Source organism: Chlorocebus sabaeus, chromosome 14 (assembly GCF_047675955.1).
Source record: "Chlorocebus sabaeus isolate Y175 chromosome 14, mChlSab1.0.hap1, whole genome shotgun sequence".
Taxonomy (NCBI): Eukaryota; Metazoa; Chordata; class Mammalia; order Primates; family Cercopithecidae; genus Chlorocebus; species Chlorocebus sabaeus.
The window spans coordinates 103,357,422-103,373,289 of NC_132917.1; positions in this window are offsets into that span (position 1 = coordinate 103,357,422).

The window sequence follows — 15,868 nt, forward strand, 5'->3', positions numbered from 1 at the left end:
GCATAATTGAGACTTTATGCCCCTTTGATGAGCAGTTCCCCATTTTCCCCTACCCCTACCCCCTAGCAAGTAACATTCTATTCTTGGATTCTGTTTGACTATTTTAGATGCCTCATGTAAGTAAAATCATGCGATACTCGTTCTTCTGTGGCAGGCTTATTTTACTTAGCATAACGTCCTTAGGATTTATTCATGTTGCTGCATATTTCAGAATTTCATTTTTAAGGGTAAATAATATTCTACTGTAGGTTGTATTAGTCTGTTTTCACAATGCTATAAAGACACTACCTGGGACTAAGCAATTTATAAGGAAAAGAAGTTTAATTGACTCACAGTTCCTCGTGGCTGGGGAGGCCTCAGGAAACTTACAATCATAGCAGAAGACAAAGGGGAAGCAAGGCATGTCTTACATGGTGATAGGTGAGAGAGAGAGACGGAGGGAGAGAGAGGAGTGCCAGAGACTTATCAAACAACCAGATCTCATGAGAACTCATGAGATCACAAGAACAGCATGAGGGAAACCACCCCCATGATCCAATCACCTCCCTCAGGTCCCTCCCTTGACATGTGGGGATTACAATTCGAGATGAGACTTGGGTGGGAACACAGCCAAAGCATGTCAGAGGTATACCCCACATTTTCTTTATCTGTTCATCCATCAGTGAACATTTAGGTTGTTTCCACATCTTGACCATTGTGAACAGTGCTGTGATGAACATGATAATGCTAATATCGCTTCAGGGTCCTGATTTCAATTCTTTTGGATAAATACCCGGAAGCGATATTCTGAATCATATGGTAGTTGAATTTTTAACTTTTTGAGGATTCTTCATACTTTTTTTCCACAGTGGCTGTACCATTTTGCATTCTCACCAACAGCCTACAAGTATTTCAATTTCTCCACACCCTCACCAATACTTACTTTCTTTCTTTCTTTCTTTTTTTTTTAAATAACAGGCTAATAGCTGCAAGGTGAGATCTCATTGTGGTTTTGATTTGCATTTCTCTGGTCATTAGTGACCTTAAGCATCTTTTCATAAACTTGTTGACAATTTGTATGTCTTCACTGGAGAAATGTCTAGTTAAGTGTTGAGCTTATTTTTAAAATCAAGTTATTATTTCTTTCGCTATTGAGTTGCATGAGTTTCTTTATACAGAATATTTTGAAAATTAACCCCTTATCTGATACAAGGTTTGCAAATATTTTCTCATTCTGTAGGTTACCTTTTTACTCTATTGCTTGTATCCTTTACTGTGTAGAAGCTTTTTCATAAGATGTAGTTCCACTTGTCTATTTTTACTTTGGTTGCGTATGCTTTTGGCATCATATCCATGATATTATTTCCAGGACCAATGTTGTGAACCTTTTTTTTCCTGTGATTTCTTCTAGCAGTTTTATAGTTTCAGGCCTTATTCCTTAGGTCTTTAATCCTTTTTCAGTTGATTTGTGTGTATGGTGTGAGATACAAATTCAACTTTATATTCTAAACATATTGAGTTACATGTTACATATCCAGGAGGCACTGTCTTGAAGTTAGCCATAAACATGAATCTGAGGTTCAGTGGAGAGTTTAAAGCTAGTGGTAGATCTGTACATCCCGAGCATGACTGGATCTGAATGTCAGGGAAGAAAGAGGAAACATTCATGGAGAATACAAGAAGAGGTCAGAATGGTGAGGAACATCAACCAATAGCTCAACAATTAAAGGTGGGACAGATGAAGGGACCCTGCCATGGAGCCTAAGAAGATACAGTCAAAGCCATACTAGGAATGCTTTGGAGGAAGTATGGATGTCTGTATGCAGGAAGAAATTGAATAGCAAAGAGTAAGGGAGTAATTAGTGTAGTGTGGTTCTTAACACTATCCAAGAGAGGCAGATTTGCAGCTCATATGGAAGAACAAAATTCCTGTCCTGTTTGGACAGGAAATGAGGTACCCCTTCTATTGTAGCTAAAGGGAAAGAGAAAAATATCAGTATGAAACAAAATAAATAGTTAAACTGGTGTATGGGAGAAAATTCTCGTTGATAGTTTCTCTTTTTTGGAAAATAGAGGGTAGAGTAGTGTCAAGGAAGAGGTGAAGTATTATGTTTAAGGAAACTAGATAAAATTAGAAAATACCCCCCAAAAATTGAGAGAAGAAACTAAGAAAACCTGTTTTTTTTTGTGTGTGTGTTGTTTTGTTTTTGTTTTTGCTTTTGTTTTTTTGCAGCATTGAGCACCCAGGAATGGTGGGATATCATGAATTTATCCTGTTCCAAATCTGAATGGCTGTGCTATTTGCCAGCAGTGTTTGGGTGTATGTGCAGAGAAACCAGACATTTGACCTGATTCAGGTAAGTGTTTCCCCAAGTGTGGAGCGAGAAGAACAATGAAAGAAGAGGTCTGAGGATACTGGATTCTAGTTTTTGCTCAAAACCAGCTCCTTATTCTGCAATCGTAACATTTTCTCAGAACTGATTGAAAAATTCAGAATTTAGTTATTTTTTAGGCTTTTCCAAATCAATTAATTCCTTGGTCAATGTTAATGAAAGAAAAATGAGTTTTCCCTTAGGATTTCACGTTTAATTGCTGAATGTCTTGTTGACATTCTTATGTTTGTTTTGATGTGACTTCAATGGAAGTAGTGCATATAGTGGTTTTTCTTATTCCCTATATCCAAATCGCTAGGACATATTTATATAATGATGTGCTAATTCACCATATTTCCACAATGTTTGAAAATTTTGCATCGATTAAGATTTTATATGTCACTACATCTAAGAAGGAAACACATCTCTAAACGGGCATCCTGCCTGACATAGCCTTTTGGATGAAGGTACAACTGTGCCTGAGGAAGCAGTTTCCCGCTTCCCAGAATGTAAGTACATCTCAAGACAGAAAAACATGGAGATGTGGGTGAAAGACATAAGTATGCTATTAGATTTATACATTATGACAAAGCATCCTGTGAATAGTAAATCATGAGTTGTTTAAATGGGATTTAGTGTACCAGGTGGAACCCAGATATAAGTAGATGAATGTAGGCCTACTTACTGAGACAATGACATAATCTAATAAAAAGATTGAAAGAAGTGGGCTCTTGTCTTCTTGTTACAGTCCAATAGAGGAACTGGTTCCACGGCTTTGTTTGATGTCAGTGAATTATGCAACAGGTTTTAAGAACTGGTTCTTAAATAGTAAGGACTGGATTGCACTGCAGTCACGTTTGTCAAAAGTCAAAAACAAGTACTTTCCATTGGATGTACACATGGCAAGACAGCCAGAATATTTTATACATTTTGATTGTCTTCACAATCTAACCATGACTCTGTCAGGCAGTGAGCCCTATCAGTTGTTAAAAATGATTTAAATATAGTCAAATAATTTGTTCTTGTGAACACAACCTAGCTACTAATTTCAGGTAAAGGGACATTTTCATTTTTCCCTTGTAGTCTAACTCCAAGTTTTCCTTGTCATCATTGTAAGCATAAATCTTGTAATATCTTCTCTTTGGAACCAAAGCTAATGGTATAATGATATGAAGAAGAGAATAATCAGAGAGAATTTTCAGAAAAGATAAAAATACAGTAAAACCCTGGAATTAGATTTGGATTGGATTATAAAGAAAAGGAAGCATGCGTCCTTGTTTAGATGGGGAAAATTATGGGAGTGCAAATGTTTATATCAATATCTGAGATAAAAAGATGGGTAGAGCTAGGTATATGTTAACATCAGGTGGAATCCTTTTTTCACTTGTCAGTACACAAGTAACTGAAGTTGGAAAAATAGTAAGAACATCACTGTGTGAGTAAATATAGAACAGGGGAGAAAACTGTGCTGAGATTTCTTTTCTGATTTTGTTTCTTCTTTATCAACAACTATGGAGACTCTTATCACAGCCAACGACCTTTGTTGCAGGCCTTACTGCATGGGACTCTTTCATCTGCTTTTGTGCTTAGTCACTGTAGCCTCCTGTCTGCAGCTGTTTTCTCTACAAGGGGCAGGCAGGGTTGTGGCATCTTTAGAAAATAGGGCATGCAAGGCAGCAGGTGCCAGTGTCAGTAAAGGCCCTGCCTGGCTCCCTTGCTGAGAATCCAGGCCATGCCTGAGCTAGGGTGTGTGTGTGAGTGTGTGACTGTGTTTGTGTGTGTGTGTGTTGCAAAACAAAGTTTCTTGGGCTTAGCTAGATTTCATTTTACCTTCTGAGTGAGCTTGTATTTTCCATGGAAAATGGACAATTCTTTCTTTTCCATAGGTCAGGAGGCTGTTCCTGCATTATTTGCAACCAGAAAAATAATTTTCATTTGTCTTCTGTCCTTATCTGACTCTTTCCTCCTAAATCTCATTTACACTGATGTAAATGTAATATTTTTTGATGACAGTCCAATAGTGTGTAATCTCTTCATGTCTGAAATTCTGAACATCTGAAATTCTGTTTTATTCACATAGTATTTTTTTTTGAGATGGAGTTTCACTGTTTTTGCCCAAGCTGGAGTGCAATGGCTCAATCTTGGCTCACTGCAACCTCCACCTCCGCCTCCCAGGTTCAAGAGATTCTTCTGCCTCAGCCTTCCTAGTAGCTGGGATTACAGGTGTCCGCCACCATCACCAGCTATTTTTTTTTTTTTTTGTATTTTTAGTGGAGATGAGGTTTCACCATGTTGGCCAGGCTGGTCTCGAACTCCTCAGCTCAGGTGATCTGCCCACCTTGGCCTCCCAAAGTACTGGGATTACAGGCGTGAACCACTGCGTCTGGCCCTTCACAAAGCATCTTTTATTGAGGCCGTACATTCATGTGAAAAACTTCCCAATCAATCTCGGGTGAAAATAAATATTTAGGGCACACTAACCTGTTTGAATGATCAAAGTGCCTGTTGTCATTTAGCCAAATGGAAGAGACCAAGCTGTGAGTCAGACGGCAAGATTCTTTACTTGGGGTTGGCACTGACCTTTGAGCAAATCAGTGCCTTTTTTTTTTTTTTTTTTTTTTTTTTTTTTTTGGCGACAGCGTCTCTCTCTGTTGCCCAGGCTAGAGTGCAGTGGCAATCTTGGCTCACTGCCACCTCCACCTCCCAAGTTCCAATGATTCCCCTGCCTCAGCCTCCCAAGCAGCTGGGATTAGAGGCATGTGCCACCATGCCCAGCTAATTTTTGTATTTTTAGTAGAGACAGGGTTTCACCATGTTGGCCAGCTGGTCTTGAACTCCTGACCTCAGGTGATCCACCTGCCTCGACCTCCAAAAGGGCTGGAATTACAGGCGTGAGTCACTGTGACAGGCAAGTCAGTGCATTCTTAAGGACCTCATTCTCTACAGATGTAAACACGGATATTGCAATGGAAAAGATTGGGAGTGTATGTGTATGTGTATGTGCACTTTTTTTGTGTGCTTGTATAATCCTGAAGACCCAGCTTTTTCTTCTTCCAGTCAGATATCCAGAGTTTAGCATAGGAAAGGATAGGAGTTGAAGATACCATTAGTTAGGACTGGGATGTGGATGTTGTCTTTTCTTGCTGGCACTGTGGAGACTGTCACCTCCCCTGTAAGTACTACTAAAAATGCTTCTGAATGCTTTCCATTCAGTGATTCATTTGGCTCCAGTTCATGAGCTTGGATCACCTGGTTTACACTTGTGATGTAACTACTAAACATGAACATCTGGGAAAACAGTGCCTCAGGCCCAGTGAAACTTCTCACAGGCAGTCTCTTTGATGGTTCTAGTGTGTGTGTTCCTAATAAAGTGCTGTTGCAACTCTTTTCTGCTAACCTTTAACTTCAAGGACTGCAGGGAATTCTTGGCAAATTTGACCTACTAACTTCTGAGCTTGGCAACTTTGCCAAAGTTTTTCAGTAGTTGGAAATGAATCTGAGTGAATTTAATCTAAAACTTAAAACCTAGATAGGCCTGAATTTAAACCCGAGTAGATATGAAATTAAGTCCAGTGGAATTGAAATTAGTTTCTTATTTTCATATCTGATATGATTTAGCCATTCTTGATGTTCATCATACTTAAAGATCTAAAGGAATATAGTGGTTCCTCTGAATGTTGACACTGAAAAAAACATTTTTTTTAAAAAAAAGCAAAGGAGACTGAGTGCGGTGGCTCACACCTATAATCCCATCACTTTGGGATGCCGAGGCAGGCGGATCACGAGGTCAGGAGTTCTAGACCAGCCTGACCAACATGGTGAAACCCCGTCTCTACTAAAAATACAAAAATTAGCTGGGAGTGGTGGTACATGCCTGTAATTCCAGCTACTCAGGAGGCTGAGGTAGGATAATCGCTTGAACCCGGGAGGCAAAGTTTGCAGTGAGCTAAGATCGCGCCACTGCATTCCAGCCTGGGCCATAGAGAGACTCCATTTCAAAAAAAAAAAAAAAAAAAAAAAAAAAGCAAAGGGAAATAGTGAATTGAGTGCACAGTATAGACCGGTATTCTGGAAAATTACCTTTCCTCATCCATTTTTAAATATCCTTTTGGTTGTTTTCATAAGTACTTACAAGAAGTTATAAAAATAAAAGTAAGATCACAAGTTACTTTTGAATCACCAACAATTGATATGGTTTGGCTCTGTGTCCCCACCCAAATTTCGTCTTGAGTTGTAATCCCCACATATTGGGGGAGGGACCAGGTGGGACGTGATTGGATCATGGGGGTGGTTTTCCCCATGCTGTTTTCATGGTAATGAGTGAGTTCTCACAAGATGTGATTGTTTGATAAATGTCTGGCAGTTTCCCCTGCTCTCTCCCTCTCTCTCTCTCTGTCTGTCTTTCTCTCTCTCTCCACTATGTAAGACCCGCTTGCATCCCCTTCACCTTCTGCCATGATTGTAAGTTTCCTGAGGCCTCCTAGCCATGCTTCCTGTTAAGTCTATGGAACTATGAGTCAGTTAAACCTATTTTGGTTATAAAGTACCCAGTCGCGGGTAGTATCTTTACAGCAGTGTGAAAACAGACAAATACAACAATGTAAGTCCCTTCAATCCATTCCTAATTACACTTGTGAAGAAGTTACATTACTATCAGTCCACCCTTTGTGTAAGAAAACTGAGGCCTAGTCCAAATATGTATTTTTATGATTCCCTGAGATTTATATAGGATGCAAGTGTTATTGACCGATATTGTTGGCCATTATGCATCATATTATGTGATACAGAAAGTCTCAGGTCTGGCAGGGACCACCTGGTACCATATAGGGTGGACAGTTAATATTCATTCAGTGTCTACTCTCTGCAAACTTGTGTTAGGTGCTTATACATACATTTCCACAGTCAATCCTGACAGGGCTGTCTAAAGTAGGCCTTATTACTGTGATTTCATAAATGAAAAAATAAAGAAATTAAAGTCTGAGAAGCTATAGAAAATGGCCATATTATAAGTTATTCATGATAACTACTATATTTTGTTTACCATTCATTCATTTGTAACATTCGTTCACTTTTTTCCTCTACTAATTCCAGGAGGAAAAAGAAGATATTCAAATATAAAAATCAAAGACTAATTCAAGATAACAATGTGATAAGTTTCAATTTATATTTAATTGTCAAAGAATGGTAAATATAATATGCACTGATAAATAATCAAGTCTAATATTTGGTCAATTATGCCAGAAAAGAGGATATTTATAGAAGGACAATTTTACTCTTCAATGGAATTCTCAGTGAGTCTCACTGTAATATGAAATTTCATTTCCAGGGCCATTGATTTTACATGTTTGGTCATTTATCTTGATGATGCCATACTGTCTTCATAAATGAATCTATTTTTGGATGTTTATAGTCTGTCCATTTTACTGAACACATACTTTTGCAATAGGAGAGCATTATAATTATTATTATCATTATTTTTAATATAGGAAAATATATCCCATATTGGTTCGTTGGCCTGAGTTAATGGTTTTCTCTTCAAAACTACTATACTACTTTTCATAAAGTTAAATCTATATTCCAGAAGAGCATGGAATATATTAAATGTATATCAGAAAATATGCATTTACAATTAGTCTTAAGGAGTAAAACTTTCCTGTTATTTGAAACATAATTTGTATGGAAGCCAAGTCAGGTATCTTTGCAAAGAGCATACCCAAATTATCTCAAATCTCTAAGCCCAGAATAAGCAAAATGTTCTCTACCTGGGACTATGGTATAAACAGGATGTATGTACTATTTTCCAAACATCAAAAAATTGAAAATGTAAATAGTAGATTTACTGAATTAGAAGTAATGTATAGAATTGTTCTGCATTAATTTCCACTTTTTATTTCAAAAGATAACATACAGAACAGGTGAGAGTGTAGAAAATGTCTTTGTCCTGGTTTCCTGTGATCCTGATTTCATATTTATCAGGTTCATCCATTTTGTATATCCCACTGCCAGAATATATTTGAGATCTAATTTTAATATATTTATGATGTAAAATAAAAGGGTATAACTCATCTGGAAACATTTAATGAGGACCTGCCATGCTAGAGGGACAGTCCTGGTCACCGAGAATGACAATGCGCAGCCCTGGAAATCAGGCAGCCGACATGGAGTTGATTGCAATTGAAGTTTCATTCTAGAAAGATGGGGGAGGTTACATTTCGAATGAAAAACGTCTCATTTTGTGAAGGAAGCTTTGCAATTACTCTGTGGTAAAGGGTAACATAAGGAAGAGTGAAGGCATTGGTCCTTACCTGAACAGTTGTGTGTACTTGCCTTCATACTCTTCATTGAAGTTTTCACAAACATGGACTCTTTCCTTTTAATTCAGCCAAATGATTTCTTATATTTCAGCTTCCATATCACCCTTCCTAGGGATGGGAAGAGAGAGAGGGGAACCCTCCCACTGGGGTGTAAGTGGAGTGGCGCTCTGTTGAGCCAGTGGCTCTGGGACCCACAGTGGCATATTCAGAAGATTAAGACTGTGGTGACCCTGCCTGCATCTATGCTCAAATCCAGCCTTGCTCAAGTGGCTTCGCTCATTTGCCTAACTGTATATTTGGATCCTGGGCAAATTTCATAACATACCAAGAAGTACTGCTTTGGAAAATCCACTGTATGTGATGCAGAAAAATTGTATTATTCTGCTTATTATATGCAAAAAGAAAATGGAGATATTCTGGAAAAATCATCAATTGCTTGAAGAAGCCTGGTTCCCTAACTTCAGAAAGAAACCCCTGGGATTAACTGTCTTTGGTGTACAACACGGTCACTTCCATCTAAAGAGGAAGCCATGAATGAGACAAAGTTACAATTTGTGAGGAAGCTCCCAGCACTCCTGCCTAGAAAAAGACAGCTCTAAGCTAGCTCATACATATCAGGTGGTTCAAGTTCCTCTTCTGTATATGAATACTTTTCAAGAATGAGGAAAGCATGTATAAAAGATGAAAGGAGAGTTTAGGAAAAACTGCCGAGAACACACATTTGACAGAATGGCAAACAGAATGAAAAAGAACACTTTGAGAATGAAGTAGGAAATGACCAGAAAGCCAATGGATGCCATTCGCTGATGTTTTTCACTCATTCAAACACTGACTGAGCGTTTGCCAGTTGCTACTCTTCTACCAAACCCCTTGACGCAGCCGTGGATCTTCTCTATAGGAGTTTGAGTATAGTGGGGAGGCACACATATAAACAGATGGGGACAGTTACTGGCACATGTCATGAAGGAACACAGGGAGGAGACTCAGGGATTATCTTGTAAGAAACAAATGGAGGGCCACATGAAGCCATCTCGGCAAGGATTTTTCTGCTTAGGGTATTCCTCAGAATTCCAGAATTGACAAAACTATCTCTAAGCAATATCTGTGACCCAGAAGGATATCGGTTTTTAGCGCAAGATCAAGGTGTGTAGCAGTCTGTTCTTGTACTGCTGTAAATACAGAGACTGGGTAATTTACACCCAGTACAAGAAGCATGGTAAAGCATCTGCTTCTGGGGAGGCCTCGGGGAGCTTTTACTCATCGCAGAAGGCAACGTGGGAGCAGACATCTTACATGGCAGGAGCAGGAGGATGAGAGGCGAGTTGCTACACACTTTTAAACAACCAGATCTCATGACAAGTCACTCACTCTTCAGTACTAAAGGGGGATGGTGCTAAACCATTCATGAAAACGTCGCCCCCATGATCCAATCACCTCCCACCAGGACCCACCTCTCACACTGGGGACTAGAATTCGACATGAGATTTGAGTGGGGACACAGATCCAAACCATATCAGGGTGGTGTATCTTTTTTACCAAGTGAATTCTAGCTCAGATTAAGCACTGGAAATTATTTGGAAATACTTCACTGAATTCAGCACTTTATGATATTTAAATCTTGCCCTAAATTTTTATAGTTCTTTAAATGTATATGCTTAGATTAGGGGTGTTACTTTTTAATACAAATAGCATGTTTTACTTAGGCATGGAAATTGGAAGAAATCCCAGACTGTGGCCCTGTGCAAAAACCACTTGTGAGTTACATCTTCAGTTGATAGATTTGAGCTTGCAAAGTCAGTATTTGTAGATTTCCTGTAGATTTGCTGCTAGAGTCAGAATTTTCTTCAGAGTTTGACTTGAGGCTTGAGCTTCCATGTAAGTTTTATGGTAATCTATTAGAAAATTAACTTCAGTAGTTAATTATGAGTGTCTATTACAAGTCTAAAAAAATCAGTTGAAAGACTTGTTGAATAAATAAATCAATGGCTAACTTTTTGCAGCCCTTTTCTCAAAACCCAAAGTATACATTAAAAGAAACAAATATATATATTCAAAGTTCAAAGTTAAAACATTCTACTCTTGAGTCCTCCTTTTTTCCAGTTCATTCCTCCTAATACTCCGACTACATTATTACCTGCCTCCACCGAGGCAGCTGAAAGCCATCTATCCTAGCAGGGGATCCCCACCTCCTATCTCAACCAGGTCTGCTCTTCCTTCATACCCAGCATAAATTCCATGTTCCACCATATACCACTCCTTTGCAGAAGCACTTGCCCCTTCCTATATGCCTGATAAACCATAATGTAGGTTAAGTCTGATCTCTGCTCATTCCATGTTTACACCTGTGCAAGTGAATACAGGATGCAGAAAACACACAATTGAGCTAACTGGTCCCATTTTAAATTCATGGTTATTAACCTCAAGTGGGTCTTTAATTCTGTTAGGAGTCCAGAATTTATTTTCCTACATTTCCTCTTCTATTTTCTTTAATAAACATTTTATATTTTCATCTTTCTCCTCAAAATTCCAATGTCTTTCTTCATCCTCACTGTTAATGGAATATTACAGCAATGACACCAGAACTTTACCAAGCTCTCCTTATCGCGTCTGCTCACCACCTTTACATGTACCCTCCTTTGCCTGTTGCTGTGGCTAACTCGCTCTCAGCCAAGCGTAATCCCTCAATGAGCATCTAGATACCACCCCTGTCATCTTAATAGAACAATGCTTCAGAGATTTCCTTTTTTCTCTTCTAAGTCATCCATGTTTGTATTTTCATTGGTTCATTTTCACCACTTTGCAAATATGCTGTTATTTCTCCAACTTTTAAACATTTCCTTTTTTTCCTTTGAGGCAAGGTCTTGCTTTGTCACCCAGACTGGAGTGCAGTGGTGCAAGCTCAACTCACTGCAACCTCCGCCTCCCAGGTTTAAGCAATCCTCCTGCCTCAGCCTCCCGAGTAGCTGGGATCACAGGCACGTGCCACCACGCCCGGCTAATTTTTGTATTTTTCATAGAGATGAGGTTTCGTCATGTTGCCCAGGCTGGTCTCAAATTCCTGACCTCAGGTGATCCACCTGTCTTGGCCTCCCAAAGTGCTGGGATTACAGCTGTGAGCCACCATGCCCAGACAAAAATTTTCATTCTTTAGATGTGTGTTTCTCTCCACCTAAAATTCTATTTGTTTCCTTCCCCATGCAGTACAGCTCCTTGAACTAGATGTTGATCCTCACTATTTTCAACTTCTCTCCTGCATAGCTTTCTTGAATCCACTCCTGTCAGGATTTTACATCTACCACTCCACAAAAGTTGTTCTTCTCAAGGTCCCCAAACTTCAGTGATTTTAAATCAAAGGCCATGTGTTAGCCCTCATCTTACTTAACCCATCAGTGGCATTTCATACTGTTTTTTACTCTCATCTATAGAATACTCTTTTTGTTTGGCTTCCTGGACATAGCACTCATACGAATTTCTTCTTATTTTCTTAATGTCTCAATCTCTTCACAGGTTCTTAATCAGCTCCTTGGCCTCCAAATGTGGGTATACCCTATGGTTCAGTCACTGGGCCTCTTCTTTTCTCCTCCTACACTCACTTCATAGGTGATCTCAGTGCTAGCTATGGAACAGGTGGCCAGGTAACTGCTAAAGACCAGTACTTCCGTTCCTTAGTGTAGAATGGTTGCTTGGAAAAAAAAAAAAAAAAAAACAACTGCTCAGCCAGAGACTATATTTCCAAGTTCTTCTCACATCTAACTGTGACCACTAGTCTACTTCTTGTCAATGGTGTATGAACAGAAGTGATCTGTACTCCCCAGACTTTCCTGTGTGCATCATTTCTTTGTCCTCCATACCAGCAGAGTGAAGATGCCAATTGGCAAGCCTCTGTTAGCCTAGATTCCTGAATGACTCTGTGGAGCAGAACCCCTCCTACAAACCAACTCCTTTTCGCTATTGTGAATTGGACTTTAACTGAGTGAGAGATTTCTATTCATTTCAGTCACTAAGGCTTGGGGCTTGAATTTCAGCTCCATCATTTAGGGGCTGAGTTTCTGTGTAATAGCACAGTATTTTCATAACTGTTAATAATACACCAATTGATTGGTTGATGATATATCCATTCTGATCCCCTAAACTCCAAACCTGAATATTCAACTGCCTTTGACATTTCCACTTAGAGGTCTGACAGATACCTTAAATTTACCATCTCCAGAATTCCTGACAAATATCTCCTTCACCTACCTCTTCCACAACCTTCCCTGTCTCTGTTAAAAGCAACTCCATTCTTCCAGTCCTCAGAGCAAAACGGCCTACGGTTAACTTAAAAGGTTCCTCTCTTTCTCTCACCCTCCAAAGCTGATCTTTTAGTAATAATCTCAGACCTACCTTCAAATATATATTCAGAATTCAAACATCTCTAGAATCTGACCACTTCTTATAACTCCTACTGTCACCAAATTGAGTCGAACTAGCATCATCTCTTGCCTGGATTATTCTAGAAGCCTTCTACCTTCATCTCTGCTTTTCCCTTTGCTCCCTTAAAATCTATTCTCAATGCAAGAACTGAAGAAACCCTGTTAAAATAAAAGTCAGATAATCTCACTTGATTCTGCCCAGAGCTTCCAAAGATTTCCCATCTTAGTGTAAATAATGATGTTCTTGCCAGGGCATCCAGGACCGTATATGCTAAGGCCTCTGTTCCTTCCCTAATTCCCAAAACCTTTGATATTCATTTCTCTTGTTGCTTCTCACATTCTAAGCACTCTTGTAGCTATGTATGCATGGAGTAGAAGACAGGAAAGAGACTTGTGTTTTAGTATCAGTTTTCTCACTTAGACTGAATAGCTTTTGATAAACTTTCTTTACTTTTCTTAGTCCTACATTTCTTATTTCCTAAACTAGGGTACATAATAATATTGACCACAAAAAATTGTTGGTTACTAGTAAGTAAAAAAAATACTAGAACCACTAAATTCATGGTAACATAATTACCATCGCTATCATCATCACCACCACCACCACCACCACCACCATGATCACCATCCTCGCCATCACCATCATCACCATCTTTATTACCATCATTGTATTTATCATCATTATTCTGTAGCATAGTGTTTAAGAGTGTAACTTCTGGGGTCAAATTGCCTATATTCAAGTCTTGACTCGCTATGTGACCTTGGGCAAGTTACATAATTTTTCTGTCTTTAGCTTCCTTATTTGTAAAATAGATACCCTAATGATATCTACAGTTTTAAGGTATTATAAATAATTAATGAGATGGTGGATACAGTGTTTGAAAAAGAGCCTATCTCATTGTGTGTGCTCAGCAAATATTAGCCACTGCTAATATTGGGGCTTAAAAACTGATACCTCAAAATACAGTGCTTTTTACATGCTGAACTGAAGAAGAGGCCCCAAGTTCTCTCTGGCGTTCCTGTTCCCCACCATCTCCCCCTAAGTACAGGATAAAGTTGTTCTGTGAAGTTCCCTTATCTGCCTAAAGTCTGGACTTAACAAAGAAAAAAAAATTACCTCCAGTCCCTTCTTTAGCTTTTCATTAACTGAACTTATCTTGCAGGAAGAGACTGAAGTCTGTCAACATACCTGGACAGACTTTTGTTACAAACCATTTTCTGCTCTATGGGCTTAATAGACATTGCCCCAGACCACTGTATGCTCTTCAAGCCCATTGAATTCCTGTAAACATAATTTACTATCCCCCTAAAATCATCCACACTGCCCTATCTCCGTTTCCCCTAAAAAATAGAGTATAATAGCATCGGTACCCCACTGGGATATTGGTCAACCACTCTGATTCTCCCCATGCTCATGGCAGTAATAAATTTGTAAAACCTCTTCTCTTATTAATCTGCCTTATTATGAGTTGGTTTTTCTGCAAAACTGCTGAGGGTAAACAGAAACTTACCTTAGCCCCAACAGTATTACTATATTTCTTCTGCCATGTTCTATAGTTCTTGAGGGCAAGATTTATGTGATCCATCTCTGTATCCCCTGCATGAATGAATGCTTTGCACATAGTTCATTTTCAAAAAGCCAAAAAATACTTAATTTTTGGTTGTAGAAATAAAGAAATGAATGGATGGATGGATAGATGGATAAAAAACATAAGTAAACATAGGTAAGGCATAATGTAATACCCACTAAGTTTTAAGCTGATGTTGTCCCTTTTAGATATTTTCAAGCTTTAAGGCTGATAACAGAACAAGATGAGCTCAGGGACTGCAGGGAGTATGGAGCTTCAGAGGTATACTCACTAGATTTCTTCCCCATAAAGAAATTACTAAGAAACCACAGAAACAGTCCTCTGTGAACAATCTGGACCTCATTCAGATTGGAAGCAGCTGATGAGATTTTCTGAGGTAAACTCTCGTTAGTTAAGATCTGCACAAACGTGTTTTTTAGAGTGAACTTTGGATAAATGGAAACTCAAAAAGCTTTGGGAAATTACTGAAGATCATAGAGCAGTGGAAAGTGGAGAACGGTGCTTGAGTGAAGACTGGCATTTTTTGAAGATAGGCATTTTTGACTCTGCTTTCTCTATTTCCAAGATTGGAAATGGTCAGATTTCTATTTCCAGTATTTTAGCAGTTAAGTATGTTCTAGAACAGTAAACAAAATGTACATTTGCAAAGGTACTCCTTGTTTTCCACTTCTGTTTCTAGAAACATCTTTGCCATGATCCCTTGAAGCATTCTCATTTATTGGGTCCCCAAAGGTACAAAGAGGCTTAGTTGCAGGTACCTAGCAACTATATATACTCTACAAATATTTGTTGAATTGATGAGTGAGTGTGCCTTATATGTAACAACAGGATTCTATTTAGAAGTTCCTATGGGAACTGTAAAAGTCATTTACTATCCCTCTAAAATCATCCATATTTCCGTATCTCTCTTCCCCCTAAGAAGCAGGGTATATAAGCATCAGTAACCAAGACAGACTTTAGTTTTTCTCCCTGCAAGGTAAGTTCAGTTTTTGCTTTCTGACTGCCTTGCATGTCAGAGTTCAGATGATACATGATAAAGTTGAAAGGACAGGGAGTCTCTCTTCCCACATGCGACATCACAGTATCTGGAGCAGGATGAGCCAGGATGGAGGCATGTGACCATTCTACACAGATGTTTTAAATTCATATCTTAAATTTTTAAAACTTTTTATAAAGAAACATAAAATTACTTGTCCCAAGTC